The 18,181-nt window shown below is 38.4% G+C and overlaps 1 pseudogene; it reads right to left on the reverse strand.

Annotated features, from left to right (window-relative positions):
- The window catches only part of LOC127214720 (60S ribosomal protein L15-like), a 42,925-nt pseudogene extending 25,282 nt beyond the window's left edge, over positions 1-17,643 (reverse strand).
- Positions 17,644-18,181: the final 538 nt, after the last annotated feature.

Genomic DNA, 18,181 nt, shown 5'->3' on the forward strand with positions numbered 1-18,181 from the left:
AGTCCAATATTTTTTTTTCCTTTATGAAATGTAATGAAGAGAGGCTACACACTCACAGAACGAAGCTATGGTCAGAGGGCTGACTTGTTTCTACAAATGCTACATACAAGGAGGGTTAAAACATCTAAGCACTACACAAGAGAATTTTTCCAAAGCCAAGCACTCTATGGTGTCCATTAACTAGGACTCCATGGGGCCATTCCTGATTGTCTTCATTCTCTAAGCTTGAAAAGAGTTTTCTTACACTAGATGAAATACCTCTATGAGGGAATCTGTCAACTAAGAGTGGGCATCACCGTGAGTTTCTCCTTTAATAATGAAAAGATGACAGGGAATAATAGTGAATTCATGTTAGCTTAAATTAAACCGTGATAAAATGAAATTTCAAAATCTGAAGACCTTAACAGAAATCAAAGGGCTGTTTACTATTATGTTATATGACCAAAGACGGTTGCCACGAACCTCTCAGGGACACAACCAGACAAAGGCATCTTGAAGCTGTTTTGTCTGTTTCTTAATGCCAGAGACTGATGAGCAATCTCAGGCAAACAACAACACGTGAAAGATAAATTTTCTCCTTCTCTCCATGTACTCCTCTCTTTTCTCCTTCTCCTTTCCTTCCTTGCTTCCTGTTCCCTCACTCCCACCCTCCTTTCTTCCTCCTTTCCTCATTTCTCCTTCCTATTTCCTCCTTTTCTTTTCCCCTCCTTCCTCCTCCCTCATTTCCTCTTCCCTATTCACTCCTTTCCTTTCTTTAGTCGATGCTACCCCCTTGCTAACACCCTTCCTTCCTTCCTTCCTTCCTTCCTTCCTTCCTTCCTTTTGATTCTAATCTGGCACAAAACTTCCTATGTAGGTCACAATGATTTATATCTTCCTTTTCTTCAGCTTCCATGGCCTACATTCTGTCAACATATAGGGGCGTATGTCACCATACCCATCTTATTTGGTGCCAAAATTTAACACAGGGCTTTAGAGATGCTAAGCAAACATTCCATCAACTGAGCCACGCCCCTAGGCTTTCATACCTCTTAAGTCACAACTACTCACAATCCATGAACCTACAATAAAGGATGAGATATGAGATGTGTATTAGTGAACACTTTTCAAAAATTGATTTCATTGCTAGAAACCTCTTAAAGGGGCTTTTATTTAGCTGGAGGGTGTTGGCAGATGTCTTTAATCTCAGCATTTGAGAGGCAGAGACAGGCTGATCTTTGTGCTTTCATGGTCTACAGAATGAGTTCATGATCTACAGAGTGAGTTCCACAATGGCCAGAGTAACAAAGAGATGCCCTGTCTTGAATCTCCCTCCCCCCCACCTTCAAATTGGGGGATGAGATTGAAATTAGTCTTTCTATTTCCTTATTTTTCTTTGGCAAATATAGTTATTTGATTGTGCCTTCTCAAAGAAACAGCCATGTATTAAAATATACAGAAGAAATTAAAATCATTAAAATCTATAAAGGAAAAATGGCAAGTAATATATACAGGATGGAATTTGATAAGATCATCTTGAGTGAGGTAACCCAGATCCACAAACACAAGCATGGTATGTCCTCACTAATCAGTGGATATTATTCAAAATAAATAAATAAATGGATAAATAAATGAATAGATAAGTAAATAAATACATAAATAAAGGATAAGCATGCTATAATCCACAAACCCAAAGAAGTTAAGTAATGAGGAGAGCTCAGTCAGGGACAGATGAATCTCACTTTGAAAGGAAACTGGAATACATGTCACAAGGGGACATGGGGAGATGACTGGATGGTGGTCAGGGTGGGGGATAATGGAGCCAGAGCATGTTTTTAAAGGCATTTGGAATCAAGAGTATCTCTGGGACAAGCTAGAAAACTTGTGGAATGAAAACTCTCAGGAAAATATGACGTTTACCCAAGCTAAGTCAATTAGCAATAAGGGATATGGAACAGGATCCATCCATCTCCCTGTAATCAGGCAAGACCTTCAGTAGAGGGATTGAAACTCAACCCAGCCACATAACCTTGGACCTATAATTTTCCCTGTCTACAAGATATGCTGGGGCTAAAGGTAGCACATAAATTAGGGTAGTGGACAACCAATGACTGGGCCAGCCAGCTTGAGAAGCATACCTTTAGAGGGAATCCACCCCTGACTTTGCCTGGCACATGAGGGCTCAGATACTGGAGAGCCCAGAGACCTGGGATAGACCAAAACATAACTGGCAAAAAAATCAGTGAAATGATTCCTAATGAAATTCTGATATACTCATAGATTTTTGCCTAACCCAATTGTCATCGGAGGGCTTCATCTAGCAACTGATGCAAACAGTTGCGGAGACCTAGAGGCACACATTAGGTATACCTTGGGGAATCATGTGGAAGAAAAGTGGGAAAAAAGGAGGGGAGCCAGAGGTACCAAAGGCACCACAAGGAAATTAATGGAATCAACTACTCTGGGCTCGCAGGGCCTCTCAGAGACCGAACCTTCAACCAGGGATCACACATGGACTAATCTAGACCTTCTCACTCTCACATGCATTACAGTCTTGTAACTTGGTTTTCCTGTGAGAATGCAAACAGTGGAAGTAGGGACTGTCTCTGTCATTGTATCTTGCTTTTGGAACCCTTTCCTCCTACTGGGTTGCCTTGTAATAGGAGAGGAGGTGCCTAGTCTTATGTCAACTTGATATGCCATGGCTGTCTAATATACACGGAAAGTATGCCATTTTCTGAAGAGAAAGGAAAATTCATAGACTGAGAGAAAAAAGGAGACTGTTGAGTGGAGGGATGGAGAGGAGAAGAGGGATGGAGGAGAAACTGTGATTGACCTAGGAAAAATAATTTTTCAGTAAAAATAAAAAAAAATGAATTCTTGATGAAACTTAAAAATATTTAGCACTTTCTGTTTTGCTATTTTATTTTTTGTAACTTTCTTTTTTTAATTATTATTTTAAACTCACAACAAGTAAGGTTACTTGTCACTAATATCAGTCTCCAGAACATTGTGATTCTCAAACTGTGATGGTTGTTATTTATTCTTAACTCCATAGAAACAAAGATCACCAAGGACTCAGATATCTAAACATGTCTTTGAGGTAGTTTCTAGATTATGTTAATTTAAGTGGAAAGATCTACCCTAATTATGCTTAACACTGCTATGTGAACTGGAGTTATGGACTGAATAAAAAGGGTAACTGGAACTGAGGACCTACCTTCACGTCTCTGCTTCCTGAATGCAGACGTAGCATCACCAACGTCCTCATGATTCTCCATCCATTCCCCTCTACCATTTTGGATGTGCCCTCAAACTCTGAACCAAATAAACTCTACTTGTGATTTCGTTTGACTGTATTACCAAAACCACACAAATATAATCAAGACATGAGTAAAAATTCATTGCATATTAAAAAGACAGCACAAGGGACGCATCAACCTTTCATCACGGTTTACCAGTCATTGCAAACTACATCGCTAGTTTCAGTCTTTAGGAATTGCCAAGATCAGGAAGATGCTAACCATTGTGTTTTCCATGCTATGTATCTCTGCTTTATTTTATTCAGAGTAGGATCCTCATAGACATCAACTTCCAATTGCATGTTGGAATTTCTTTCCTTTTTTCAGGGTGTTAGGGCATTGTCTTCAGTAATTGGACTTCTAGAGGTTGTTCCACAGGTGGAACAACTAAGGCTAAAAATAATAATAGGCTGTATGTTACATGTTGTTTTTACCCACCAGTCTGGTCCCAAAATAACACACAGATACTCTATTAGTTACAAAACTGTTTGCTGGTGACTATGGCTTCTTATTTGGCTACCTCTGTTTTAATTATGAACCCATTTCTATCAATCTATGCATTGCCATGAGGCTGTGGCTTATCTGGTTATGCTCAGTATGCTGTTACTCCTCCAGCAGCCTATGTGGCCACTGCTCAGCTTCTATGCAGAGAAGAGAGCGATTTCCTGTTTGTTCCTGCTTGTATTCACATTCTGTCCAGCTATGTCACTTCCTGGGATCACATAACAACTCCTTTCTACCTACATTTCCCAGAATCCTTCTGTCTCCTAGTCTTACCTATCATCCTGCCTGGCCAATGAGTGTTTTAATTCTACCAATAAGACAAACATATGCACAGAAGAACGTTTGCCATCAGCTGTATATTTTGAGAATCTACTGGACAGACTTGGCCAACAAATTAAAAATGGGTTTTCCATGTTCGGTATTTGGTTTTATGTTAGGTGGTCTTTTGTCCTTGTAGGAAGTATTGCCAGCCCAAATGAGAAAAGTTCATTAAAATTATACTATTTATGTGTATTTATACAGGTTTTTTTGTTAGTTTGGTTCTGATAGTTGATAGTATGATTTTTTTTTTTTTTTGTGGCCTTTTAGACATCACTATTTTCATTTTACCAAACTCCTTTTCTTTTCTGTATTTATTTCCTATCCCTTCCCCAAGAAATCCTCATTTTTCCATGTCCCCTGTCAGATCACTGGAATCCTACTTTACCCATTTCTGTCTTCTCACTTTTCCTATATTTACATGGTTTGATGTTATCCATAGGAATGAATGTGATCTGCTCTCACCTTGTAATTTTTGTTTGCATTTTTTTCTGCTAGTGACAGTTTAATCATCATTTCACCTATTTATTTTACACCAAAATTGTTCTTTTCTGTTATATTAATTTGAAAAAAATTATAATTTTGATGTAGTCCAATGTACTCATTTCCCCCCTTTGATGCCTATAGTTTTGAGTCCTTTCCAAAAATGATCAGATATTAATCATTTCATTGTCTCACAAGAGTTATCTAGTCTTAGTTTTAACATTCGTTTATGTATTCAGTTTATTTTCAGTTGACAGTATATAGTATCAGGCAAGAGGCTGTCTTCCTTTCTCTCCAATAGTTCATCTAATTTCTCCCAAGCCCACTGGTTGAAAGCCTGTCCTTTGCCCACTGAATGATCTTTCCACCCTGGTTACACAGTATTTACCAGGGTGATGATTTTTTCTAGCCTTTACTCTACTCTGTGATTGTCTTGTTGCTAACATCAACAGTTTTTCTTACTGTCAGTTTAGAGTTGTTATTGACATGAAAAAAAAATAAAAAACCTGCCTTGTTTTGTTTTAAGATTACTTTTATAATTCAGTGTTTTAGGAAATTCCACATGAATTTAAGAGTTTTTCTCTTTTTGCAAAACACATTTGAATTTGTAAAGGAAATGTGTTGATTTTCCTTAAAGTGGCACTGACCTTTCTTATTCTATTTTCTTTTCAATGATTTATTTATTCTCTTAAATTTTATTTTGTATTCCAAAAACAGATCTTCCTCTTACCTCTCCTCTTGTGCTTCCTCACCACCCCCAGCGCATACTTAGTCCATGCCTCCTCATGGATGGGTAAGGGCTCCCACATGGAGTCAACATTGTCTGGCACAATAGATTAGGGCAGGGCCAACGTTCTCTCCCATGCATTAAAGTTGAGCATGGCATCCCACCATTGGGAATGGGTTCCAACAAGTTGACTTATGTAACAGGGACAGGTACTGGTCCTAGTGCCCATGGCTCTCAGATAGTTCAAGCTTCATAACTATCTCTCACATAGGTAGAACTGAACTTTCTGAATTTCTTAAATCCTAAATCCTCTAACAAATACTTTCTTTCTATTTGTGTGTCTGTAATTTCCTAAACCCAAATTTTCATCCCTTTATTAAAGTTTATTTCCAGTTTTTCATTTTGATATGAAAATTAGAATTTATTTCCACATTTCATTGACTTTTGTACTGTTAATAGACAGGAACAACATTTTTTAAATTTTATGTGAATATGTTTATTTTGTATGTTATATGTGCATGTGTATGTATGTTCCTGCATATGTGTTCATGTGGATACTAGGGGCTGTCTTACCTGTCTTCCCCAATTTCTCTCTACTCTATTTATTGAAACACTAATCTGTCTTTGAACTTGAAGCTTTCTGATTAAACTACACTATTTGGCCAGTGAGACCCAGTGACCCCTCTCTTTGCCATCAGTCCTGGGGTTACAGTCATGCTGGGGACCTACACTCAGGACCTCATACTTGAGAGGCAAACACTTTAATGACTGACTTAACTTCCTGGCTCCCATCATGGACTTTAAAAACAAAGCAAAACAAACAATCAAACAAAATCTTCATTCTTGAGAATTTGGCATATGTGTACAATGATGTGATCATATTTACCCCTAGTTACCACTTTAACTTCCTCCATATCAGACTCAATAGACCCCTCCAACCCCATCTCTAGTTATATTTGTTCTATGATAAACTAAGTACAATTAACACTAACAGCACAGACATGGGTGTGGGAACTTACACTGGAGCTCAAAAACTCTACTATTTGCCACATATTCAAATATCGGTGACTGCTTTCCTCTACAATTATTAAGTGCTTGTCATTCCCCAGGCATGAGGCCTTGAGATAATCTCCACTACCTATGCCATAATTTTTGCTAGTTTGCCAGGTCTTGTGAAAGTAACAAAAGATGCTGTGATTTCAAGACTCTGATACCAAATCATGTCTGGAAGACAGCATTTCACAGCATTCCCCAACATCCTACATTATTTCTGCCTCATCGTCTGTGATGTTTCCTGGGCCTTATGCGATTTGTTTTTTTACTGTTGTTATTATTTATTTATTCACTTTAATTATGTTTTCCATTCTAATTTTTAGGTCTTTGGCATATTTTAATTAAAATAAATTATTATCTCATGCAGTAAATCCTGACCAAACTTTTCCCTCCCTCCTTTCTTCCCAGGTCCTCACACCCCCCCTCCCCTCTTCCCCAGATTCACTCCCCATCAGTTTCCCTTCAAAATTGAATAGGCCTCCAAGAGACAGCCACCAAATAGGACACAACAAGATATAATATGACAAAGCAAAAGTCCTCTTATCAAGACTGGACAAGGCAACCCAACAGGAGGAAGAGTTCCAAGAGCAGGCAAAAAAAGTTAGAGACACACCTGCTCAGACTGTTAGGATTCCCACAAAAACATTAAGCTAAGAGACCTAATGTATACTTAGAGTATCTCGTGCAGAATGCATGCTTGCTTTTCAGTGAGCCCATGTGGAGCTCAGCAAAATACGAGTCAGTTCAATCTTATGCCACATAAAAATAAAGATATTAGCAAATCAAATTAGTAGAATGTTAAATCATCAAGTGCTAGCCTCTAGTGAGATTTGTTGCTGGAAGGAAGGACCATTAAATGTACAGAATCAATTATAGAACAATATGAACAAAATAAAAGAAAGAGAAATCATGGACAACTAAACTTACTTGGATTTACTACTGTGTGATAAAACACTCAACTATGAATAGAATTAAATATTTATGCAGTTATGGACTATTATTACTGTGTTGTAGAATAAACCAAAAATATGTCTATATAATATGTTCTATATATAAAAATCCCACAAACTTATACTGTGTGGAAGAAGACTGAATGTTCCTCCTGGAAATGTGTGGAACACAAGGTAGGGCCCCTAATTTTAATTCTTCTAATCAGCACAGCAGTAGCAAACACTCGAAAGGAAGACACTGAAATGATTCCTAATGATAAATTGCTAGTTATAGAACAGATTTTTGTCCAGCCATGCTAGTTTATTTAAATGGTCATGTTCTCTTGGTATCCTCTATTCCCTTTGACTTCTACAATCTTATCCCCTCTTTTTTGTGCTTCCCCAAGATCTGAGGGGGAGGGAACCTGAAGGAGACCTCTAATTTAGACCCTCTATTTGTATACTGTGTGGCTCTTATTGCACAATGGATCTCTGCCCTCTCTCCCATTAGCTGCAAGGGCAAGCCTCCTTGATCATGTTGTCATGTGTTTAAACAAGTCTGTTTGATGGACAACTTTATTATTGGTTAATTTAAAATTCATCTAATTTTTACTTTATTTAGCTTATATGTGTATCTATGCGAGTGTACACCAATGTGTACCAGGACGTATGTAAGTCAGAAGCCTGCCCCAGGTCCTTGTGGTGGTTGTAAGCTGCCCAGTGTGGGTGCTGGGAATGATGGGAAATATCCTCAGTACTCTGGAAAGTTAGAAAGTGCTTTTAGCTGCTGGCTACCTTAAAAACTATCATGTTTATCATTATGGTATAGGATTTTTCAATAAGATTCAGTTTAGTGTGTGTGTGTGTGTGTCTGTGTATCATGCACCAGGGATTGTGAATGGATTGCAGAGGAAAACTAATTTGTTTGATTTTAGTTTGTACTAATAATTGTGTTATGTACATAATACATATTATATTATTTTTCACAGTATGTATGTGTTTGTGTGAAATGTGTGGACTCACCTATGCCATGCACACATGTGTAGGTCAGAGGATAATTTGATGAAGTCCACTCTCTCACCAACCTTTATATGGGACATGAAAGTGAACACAGGTCACCCAAATTTCGTAGCAATCATTTTTCACTCAAATTATAATTACATAATTTATTTGATTTGGGTGTGTATTTCCTACAGCATAGCCTTGCATGTCCAATGTCTTGCTAGAGTTAGTTCTCATACACAAAGTGGGTACCCTTGGATAAAAATCATCTTATGAGGCTTGGCATCAACCTCCTTTATAAGATGTTTCATTTTTCCTTGTCCTCTTTTTGATGTTGCCCCTTCTACTAAGACCTGAATTTGACTCATGCTGTCACTATAGAAAACAATCAGTAAAAAAACACTATATCTTTTATTTGTTTATTATTTTACATGTCCATCCCAGTTCGCTCTCCCTCCCTTCCTCCCTCCCTCATTCCTCCCTCCCTCATTCCCCCACTCCCTTCCTCCTTCTTACCCTCTCTCCCCCCTCACATGTACCCCAACCACCCTCCCCTACCACCCCCCCCACTCCACATGTAGGGTGTTGCCATCCAGTAGGGGTCATCTAAATCTGTAAAGTCATTTGGAGTAGGGACTAGGACTTCTCTCCTGTTTCTAGGTTAAGGGAGTATCCCTCCATGGGGGATGTGTCTGCAAGGTCCTTTTGTGCACCAGGAATACATCATGGTTCCACTGTCTCAGGTCCCTTAGAGCGCTCAGCCCCCCCCCCCCATGTTCAGGGGGTCTGAGTCTGTCCCATGCTGGATTCCCAGCTATTAATCTGGGTGCCTGTTAGCTCCTCCTTTTTCATGTCAGCTGTATCTGTGGGTTTTGCAACCTGGTCTTTTTTAAAATAAGCCTGCTTCAGAGCATGAAGTCTGGGAAAGCAGCAAGTTAGTATTTTGCCACCTGTATTCTATCTAATCTTATCCGGCAGGTTGAACAGGAGGAGAAATCAAGATAGTCATTCTAAAATTTGGTCTAGTCCATAAGCTCAGGCCAGTCTTCCTCTCAAGACCTTCTCTGTGTGGATGGAAAAGGGTTCACATATTCCAGAACTACCATGTCTTGAATTTTTATAGAACAAATATTTGGAGGGTACATAGGGTCAAAGGATAACTCAGAATAAACTGAGTTTGTAGTAAGGATAGTGTGCAGATATTCAAGCACACGTGTGTGTGTGTGTGTGTGTGTGTGTGTGTGTGTGTGTATACACGGATGTGTGTGTTTGTGTGTTGGGTATCTTATATTGTGTATCTATAGAGGGCCTCCTACAGCATTAGTACAAAATTGCTCTTATAGAGAATAGAATATCATCTATAATTCTTTAAGAAAATCTCTAAGAAGTTATAAATGCTTTACATGTCTTTTCAGGTAAGGAAACCATGATTTGAGGTTGAATGGTATTGCCAAGATCAGAGTGCCACAGATACTCCATAAGCCTCAGAATTTGGGGAGTGAAGATTTATTCAAAAGTAGGGAGAAAGGATCTGCAAAGCTGCATTATTTTGCAGTCTTTCTTTCTGAATTTTATTTTAGAATTGTAGAGAAAGCTGTATGCTGAGATTTAAATTTATTTGCTATCTCATAGCTAAGCAAAAGAAAAGAAAAGATAAAAATGGAGTCAGCTTTTCCAAGTAAAGAAATGTAAAAAGGAAATATATAAAATAGGATATACCATTATTAAAAATAACAAGCAAAAGAAAACCAACTTTACCCCAAAGGTGTATAACACATCTTTGTATAATGCCTTTTTATTTTAGAGATTAGTTCACTAAATGTTTTGAAATCTACTGAGTACCAAGGGTCACCAGGAGGATGATTTAGTGGAAATTGGAAAACAACAGCTTCAGAAGACTGTGTGATTTCAATATCTGTCTTATGCTCTCATGGAACCTCTTCCTCCTTAGTAGTGGAAACATGTAAGGAAACCATTGGCAGGAGGAAAGGATCTTTAGCAAGGGACTCCAACAAAGACCATTACTTGAATTTATAAAAGAGGCATCTAAAATTATATAATAGAAGAAAATGCGTTCACAAATACTTCTGGTCTAACTGGATGTGGGCGTGTAGAAGAATGAAAATTGATCCATATCTATCACCATGCACAAAACTCAAGTCCAACTGGTTCAAAGGACTCAACATAAATGCAGAGACACTCAACCTTATAGAAGAGAAAGTGACAAATAATTTTGGCTGCATTGGGACAGGAGACAACTTCCTGAATAGAACACCAATAGCAAGGCACAGAGATAGACAATTAATAAAGAGTACCTAATGAAACTGAAAACTTTCTGTAAGGCAAAAGCCACTGTCAATAGGACAAAATACTAACCTGTAGAATGAGAAAAGATCTTCATTGAAACCATATCCAACAGAGGGCTGATTTCTAAAATCTTAAAAATAAACCAAATGATACAATTAAAGCACTTGGTATAGATCTAAACAGAGATTCTCAATGGAGAAATTTCATATAGCAGAGAAACACTTAAGGAGATATTCAACATTCTTAGCCATCAGGGAAATGCAAATCGAAACTACTCTGTGATGCAGTCTTACACCTCTCAGAATTTCTAAGATTAAAATCACAAGTAACAGCTCATGTTGGCCTGGATGTAGTTAAATGGTAACACTCCTCCTTTTGGGTAAGACTGCAAACTTGTACAGCCCCATTAGAAGTCATTATGATGGTTTCTCAGAAAACTGGGAATCAGTCTACCCCAACACCCGGCTACACCACTCTTTGACATATTCCCAAAGTATGCTCAATGTGATTACAAGCACACTTGCTCATCTATGTTCATAGCAGCTTCATTTGTAGTAGCCAGGAACTGAAAACAATGTAGATGTCCCTCAACCAATGAATGAATAAAATAAATAAATAAATAAATAAATAAATAAATAAATAAAATAAAATGTGATACATTTACACAATGGCTGTTAAAAATAAGGACACCAGAAAATTTGTAGACAAATGGAAAGGAATAGAAAAGTTTTTATTACTAGTATAGGAATGGACTTTGGGAGTCCATTCCACATAGAGGGATATTCCCACAGCCTAGATACATGAGGGAGGGCCTGGGCTCTGCTCCAAATGATATGACTGACTTTGAAGATTCCCCAAAGAAGACCTCACCCTCTCTGGGGAGCAGAATGGGGATGGGATAGGGGTTGGTTGAGGGAACAGAGGAGGACAGGAGGGTGCAGGAACTGGGATTGATATGTAAAACCAGCTTGTTTCCAATTTAAATTAAAATTATATAAAAAAGAAAATAATCATACTGAATGATGTAATCCAAAGCCAGAAACACAAATATGGTATATACACATTTATAACTGGATATTATCTGTAAAACAAAAGATAGATATTCTATGATCCACAGACTCACAGAGACTAGGTAACATTAGAAGAGCTCATGGGGAGGCACCCAGATCTCACAGGGAGGGGGAAGTAAAAGAGCTTTCATGAGTGAGCTGAGGGAGATGGGGATGTGAACATGAGTGATCACATTAGTGGCATAATACCGAAACAGACTACTGGAAAGCATGTGAGACTTTTGGGGTCAGGTAAAAACCTGGCAGAAGGTAACCTTCCGGGGATCTATAAGGGTGACCCCAGCTAGGACTCCTATCGATATCAGACACATAACTTGAATGAGCCATCTCCTTGACCAGATTGGTGCCTAAGCCAATTGTCATCAGAAAGGCTTCATCCAATACCTGATAGATATAGATACAGACCCATAGCTGAACATTCGTTGGAGTTTAGAGAATGCTGCTGTGGAGGGTGAGATTGTTGGAGTCAGAAGAGTGGATGAAACCACAAGAAAACTAACAGAATCAACAAGCCCGGGCTCATAGGGGCTCACAGACACTAAATGACCTACCTACCAGAGAACCTGTGTGGGACTATGCCTTCCGCATATATGCAATAGTTGTATGCCTTGATCTACTTGTGGGGCTACTTATACTCGGAACAGTGTCTGTCTCCCACTCTTTTATAGGCTTTTGAGACTCTACTCTTCTTCATGCTAGGTCACAGTGCCAATACATGGGGAGGTGCTTAGTCATGCTGTAATTTGATATGCCTTTTTTTTTTTTTTTTTTTTTTTGTTGATACTCATAGGAAACCAGCTCTTTCCTAAACTGAGGAGGAGTAGATTGGGGGTGGGATCAGAGGGGGTGGGGGTGGGAAGGAAGGACTAGGATGTAAAATAAATATATTTATTTAAAAAAAATTAAGACATAAGAAAGAAGCTTCCCTGTACATTGGACTGATTGTAGCATACCAGCTTTACCACACACTCTACATGAACTTTGTCTGTTTAGAGTTAGTTTGCTTTGAAAGGACAGTGGTGAGAAATGCACTCCAAAATTATTTGCTTTTCCCTACTCAGTGATAAGACCTGAAACAGCAGTTACTACCTCTTGGCTTATAATGTGTTAATGGGTAATGAACACCATTGCCATCAAGTTACAGGGCATTCTCACAGATATATGGACACATCAAAATTAAACTCACTGTATCCTTGCTTCGGGGAGGAGCGGGAGGAGAACTCTGGTTGGAAAGTGAGAGAGAGAGAGGGGGATTGGCATCTCCTGAGGCTGAAAGTGAGACAATGAAGAGGGAATCTGATTACTCACATCCTTGTGCATATGTGCAACTTTGCTTGATGACTCCTGTTCTTTAGCATTAAGGCCATTTCAACATCACAGCCCTGTTTCTTAAAACATCTTATCAAATTGTTTGTTACCAATTATGGTGGATAAATAAAATGGTGGAAAGGGTGTAAAAGACACAGCCCCACTGTACCTGGGGTTTTCCCGCTTTGGGTATTATTCCACGTGACCGATAAGAAGAAGCTTGTGTGTCCTACTTCTCTGGAAGAAAACCCAACAGAAGGAATGTTATGCAAATCCTTCCCATGTTTTTAATCACATTCAGTTTTCTCATTAATGAATTACAAAGATTTTCTTGCAGTGTGGAATATAAATGCCTTAGCAGGCACCGACTTGAAAATAATTTTACATTTCACTGCTTTTCTTCATCCATTCCTGATGGACAGTTTGTGGCACCAAGCCTTTTAATTTTGGGAGGCCCAACTTTCTATTTATTTCTGTTGTTTGAAAAACTTTGTCCTGTTCTATATCTTCTTACCCCAATGTCACAGATGGGACTTTCACATTATCATCAAAGAGTTCTATAATTTTGAGCTATTACATATTTTGAAATGTTTATTTTATTTATTCGTGTGTGTGTGTGTGTGTGTGTGTGTGTGTGTGTGTGTGTGTGTGTGTGTGTTCACAGTGAGAACACACACCTGAATAGGGAGCACAGAGTATTAAGGGAAATTTTCCTTCTATACACCATGTGACTCTGCAGCTTTATCTTTGACTATCATGTTTGCAGTGAACAGCCTTCCCACTGACATCTCAACAGTCCCAGATTTTAGCAATTTTTTCTCTGTAGTCTATTGTGAATTAGCTTCTATACTTGCTGAGAAGAAGAGACTCTAATTAACTTATTTACATCTGCTTATCCAACTGTACAAGTAACATGTTTAAAAGATTATTGATCATAAGATGCTTCACATTTTTATTGGGTCATCTTGGCACATTTGTAGAAGATCAGTTCACACCACACAGTATTTGGTACCCAGAAAGATTACAGGGGTGATGACCGCAGAGGAAACCCAGAGGGCTGGCACAAAGTCACAGGTGACAAGTGGAATGTGAATTTATATTTGGCCTTCAATCAGATTTCTTGTTGTTCTCATCCACCATTAATTGCTTTGAACATTGTATTTTTTTTGACTGTCTTGAGACTGAAGAAGTATGAATTTTCCAACTGTGTTTCTTTTCTAGATGGCTTTGATTAGCCTACATTACATTTCCAAATGAATTTTGAGTTAATTTTATTCATGCCTGCAAAGATAAGAGATAGGATTTTTATAGGAAATCTGTTAAAATTGGCAAAAGATTTTAATTTCTTTATTTTGAGAATTTTAAACACGAATACAATGTATTTTAATCATATTCACTGTCCATTTATTTCTGTAATTAAGTGCCTCATGCATAGTCATGTATGTAAGCCAAATAGATCACTTCTTCATTAAGCCGACAGAATTAGGTGAAATCAATCATTTGTTCTGTAGTCACTGCTCTGGATGAAGCTAAACAGCTTTATCCATGCCTATTTAAGAAAAATCATACAACAACTTAGAGACTCCCTTATATATAAACATATACTGAGAAAGATTAGAAACAGATGGATGTTTTCTGTTTTGTTTTATTTTTTTTTCTTTTGAGGCAACACAATTTACATGGAGAAGATCAGTCATTAAATTTCAAACCTGATTCTTGTCCTGGGACTTCTCCTCTTCCTGTCCTGTCTTCCTTTATGAACAGTCATGACACATTCCACCCCAAAATCCAAAAAAACTGAGCCCAGATGTTTCTGCTCTTGTAGACCAAACATGTAAACATGTATTCCTGTGTGTGCATTACTGAAATAAACTACTAGTACAGTACTTAGACTCCTGATTTCATGATCATGGTATTAGATCCTCAAATGTCAAGTTTGTGCTGAAATCTCCTCTGTGACAGAGCTGCCCCAGGACAGACCAGATGTGGAAGTAGGAGTTGTTGCATACAAATAAGTGTGCAGGGTATTTATAAATAATTCTACACTGGAGACTGAGGAATAGTTTGGTTTGTGTCTTTGTATTTGATAATATAAACAATGCAAAAACTACAATATGGCATATTATTTCCACAATAACAATACATTCAGAGGGCCCCTTCACTCAGCACAATCATATTAAATGCTAAGTCTCAAATGTAATTCCAAAACAACAATTCCCTCCCCTAGGGTACCTTATAGTTACCCAAGATTGCTGACTAAAGGTTATTTAATGGCAAAGCATTTTATAATACAGGAAACAATGCCAAGGAGTCTTTTCTCATAAAGTGGCAGTTTGCTGTGAAAGGAAAAATTAGGATCAGCACATTTTTTTCATCTGACAAATTAGAAAATACTATTACTATTTTTCTTCTAGTACACTTATTAATCACCAGATACTTGCCCTAATATGCATGATAGTATATTAATCATCCCTACATGACCATGATCTGTGTTCTTATTGTACTTCTCTCACAGGGCTGTAATTACCACACTTACTTATGCATTTATTCCCATCATTAACTGGCTTTCTGTCGAGAATCATCTGAAATATTGAATACCTAGGTTAATGGCCCATACCGCCACACCATAAATGTGATTGGAGAACAATATCTCATGCAGCATCCTGTGTTGAAGTCAGGTATTCTAATATACATTTCCTCAAGTTCTTCAAAGAGAAACTGTTATTTCCACAAAATTTCAGGTCCAACAATTAGATTAAAAAGTCAATAAATAAAGAGAGAATTAATAGTGCTATTTTGTCTTCCAACAATAACATTACCACAGAAGTTCACATCTGTAATTTAACTACTTTGTCTGATTTTCCATGGAATTTGCCATCCAAAGAATATTCTTCAAAGTTTCTTTGTACATATATTTATTTGTTTTGTTATTCTGTGTTTGAATTCCTAGCTAAGTGCCATGGTGTGTGTGTGTGTGTGTGTGTGTGTGTGTGTGTGTGTGTGTGTAGAAGCGCAGTTTCCAGCAGGATATTTTCTCAAAATAGAGGAGTTACAAGATCAAATCTTGGTTAGAATCTGCTGAGGCCCCCCCTAGCTGAGTCCTCAGAGGTTCCTGAGAAAAGTTTACAGGTGTGAAAAGAGTAGTAGCCCCTGGATCCCCTGATCATGTTCCTTATCTCATACAGAAGTACTCTGAAATTGTGAGCTTCAATGTTCATGTGTGGGTGAACATGGATGTGGGGCCGGAGGTTTCATCTACCATGTTTAAGAAGTCCGAGTTTCTGATTCTGGAACTTGCTAATTCATCTAAGCTGTCTAGCCAGCAAGCCCTAGAAACCCATCCATCTTACTCTTCCAGTGGTGTGATGTAAGCATGGGTCTCCACATACAGGGTATTTTTAAATGGTTTCTGGGAACTGAACTCATATCCTTGAACATTCAAAGTAAGTACTACTGAATTATCTCTCTAGCCCTGGTCTTTTCTCCCAGCTTTATATCATTCAAATATTGTTGTTTGTGTTCTCAAAGGAAATACACACAGTCTGTGCAATATGCCAATCTCTACCGCCCCCCTGCACACACACACACACACACACACACACACACACACACACACACACACACACAGAGAGACAGAGAGACAGACAGAGAGATTAGAAAGTTCAGAGGAACCAATGTCCTTTTGAAAGGTAAGCTTCCTCCATCAGTCTGCTGGTGTAGGAGCCACAGCTCCTTTTCTCATACTCCCCAAGTGGTTCTCCATCTGCACTTCCCGAGTGATTTCCCAGTGTATGCTACCACATCAGAGAGAGAGAGAGAGAGAGAGAGAGAGAGAGAGAGAGAGAGAGAGAGAGAGAAAACCAGGACTCACGAGGCTTGAATATTTTCAGGCCTGCTGTGCCCTGTGGTGGCAGGATACAAAAAGAGAAGTTCTAACAAAATCTGAATGTTATGTTAACTTCTTTCGACCATCTATGCCTCCATGAGACATGAATCTCACTCTTTGTTGTCACAAATTTCACTGGCTGCATCTTTCTGAATCAATTAACATGTAAAGTTACAGTGCCTTTTTGTATTTTTGGTATTGTTTAGTGCAATTAGAGTCTATTTGTCTCTATTGGATTGGATTCCAAGATGTTTATATATATATATATACATATATATATACATATATATATATATTTGAAATATATATTTCAAAATGTAATATTTATATTTTGAAAATGAACAACATTTAAATAGTATATTTTTTCATAAAGTTACTCAGCTCCAATGTAAGTTAGCATTTGAAAATATGTCATGTATGAATACACAATTGAACATAATGGCATGTTCCTCTAATCCCAGCATTTATGACTCAGAGACAGGCATGTCTCTTTGATTTCAAGTCCAACCTGGTCTACAGAGCACATTACACATGTTACAGAACAGCCAGGAATGTTACATAGAGAAACCCTGAACACTATGTTGATAAAACGAAACAAAAACAAAAAACAATACAAAAAGCGAATACACTCTATTCTTGTAATTAGTGATAGTTGACCCCAGATGTGATCTCACCTGTAGAGAGCCACCAGTCCACCCCTAAAGATGGTGCCGGTTTCCTGTCCATGAGCCAGCAAGGCATGGTTGTTTTCCACCCGAAGGAGAGCAATGCGCATGCGAAACACACATCATGGGTTGTTTGTCACAAGTATCCTGGCTGCACCAACTGTCATGGACATGACTCCTCTGAGCTATATAAGCAGAGCTCTTTTTCCTCCTTGGGGCCCTTCCTCATCTCACGGTAAGAGCCGAACAATAAAGCTACACTACAGAAGAATCCTGTTGAAGAATCCTGTTGCTGAGCATCGTACTGCAGGCGAGGCGACAGCGCTGACACTCACCCATTTGAAACTTTCTGTGTTAGAACTCTGAATTGAAAGATGTAGTTATGAAATACTAGTCTGATCAATGTTTAGATAGTACCAAATAAAAACACACCGTCACAGGACTTTACTGGATATTGAACTCATTTTCATGGGTATTTATTGAGCACTCTTCCCAAGGACATTATGGAAACTCAAATTAGGCCAGCCATTCAGGCCTAGAGAGTACCTTGGGAGGGACTGGCTTGCCTTTTGAAACAGGAGATTATAAGTTCAATGCTCAGAACTCTGAAAGCCTGGTCATGAAGTGGTGCTGGCAAAGTGGGCTCAC

This window comes from Phodopus roborovskii, unplaced genomic scaffold (genome assembly GCF_943737965.1).
Source record: "Phodopus roborovskii unplaced genomic scaffold, PHOROB, whole genome shotgun sequence".
Taxonomy (NCBI): Eukaryota; Metazoa; Chordata; class Mammalia; order Rodentia; family Cricetidae; genus Phodopus; species Phodopus roborovskii.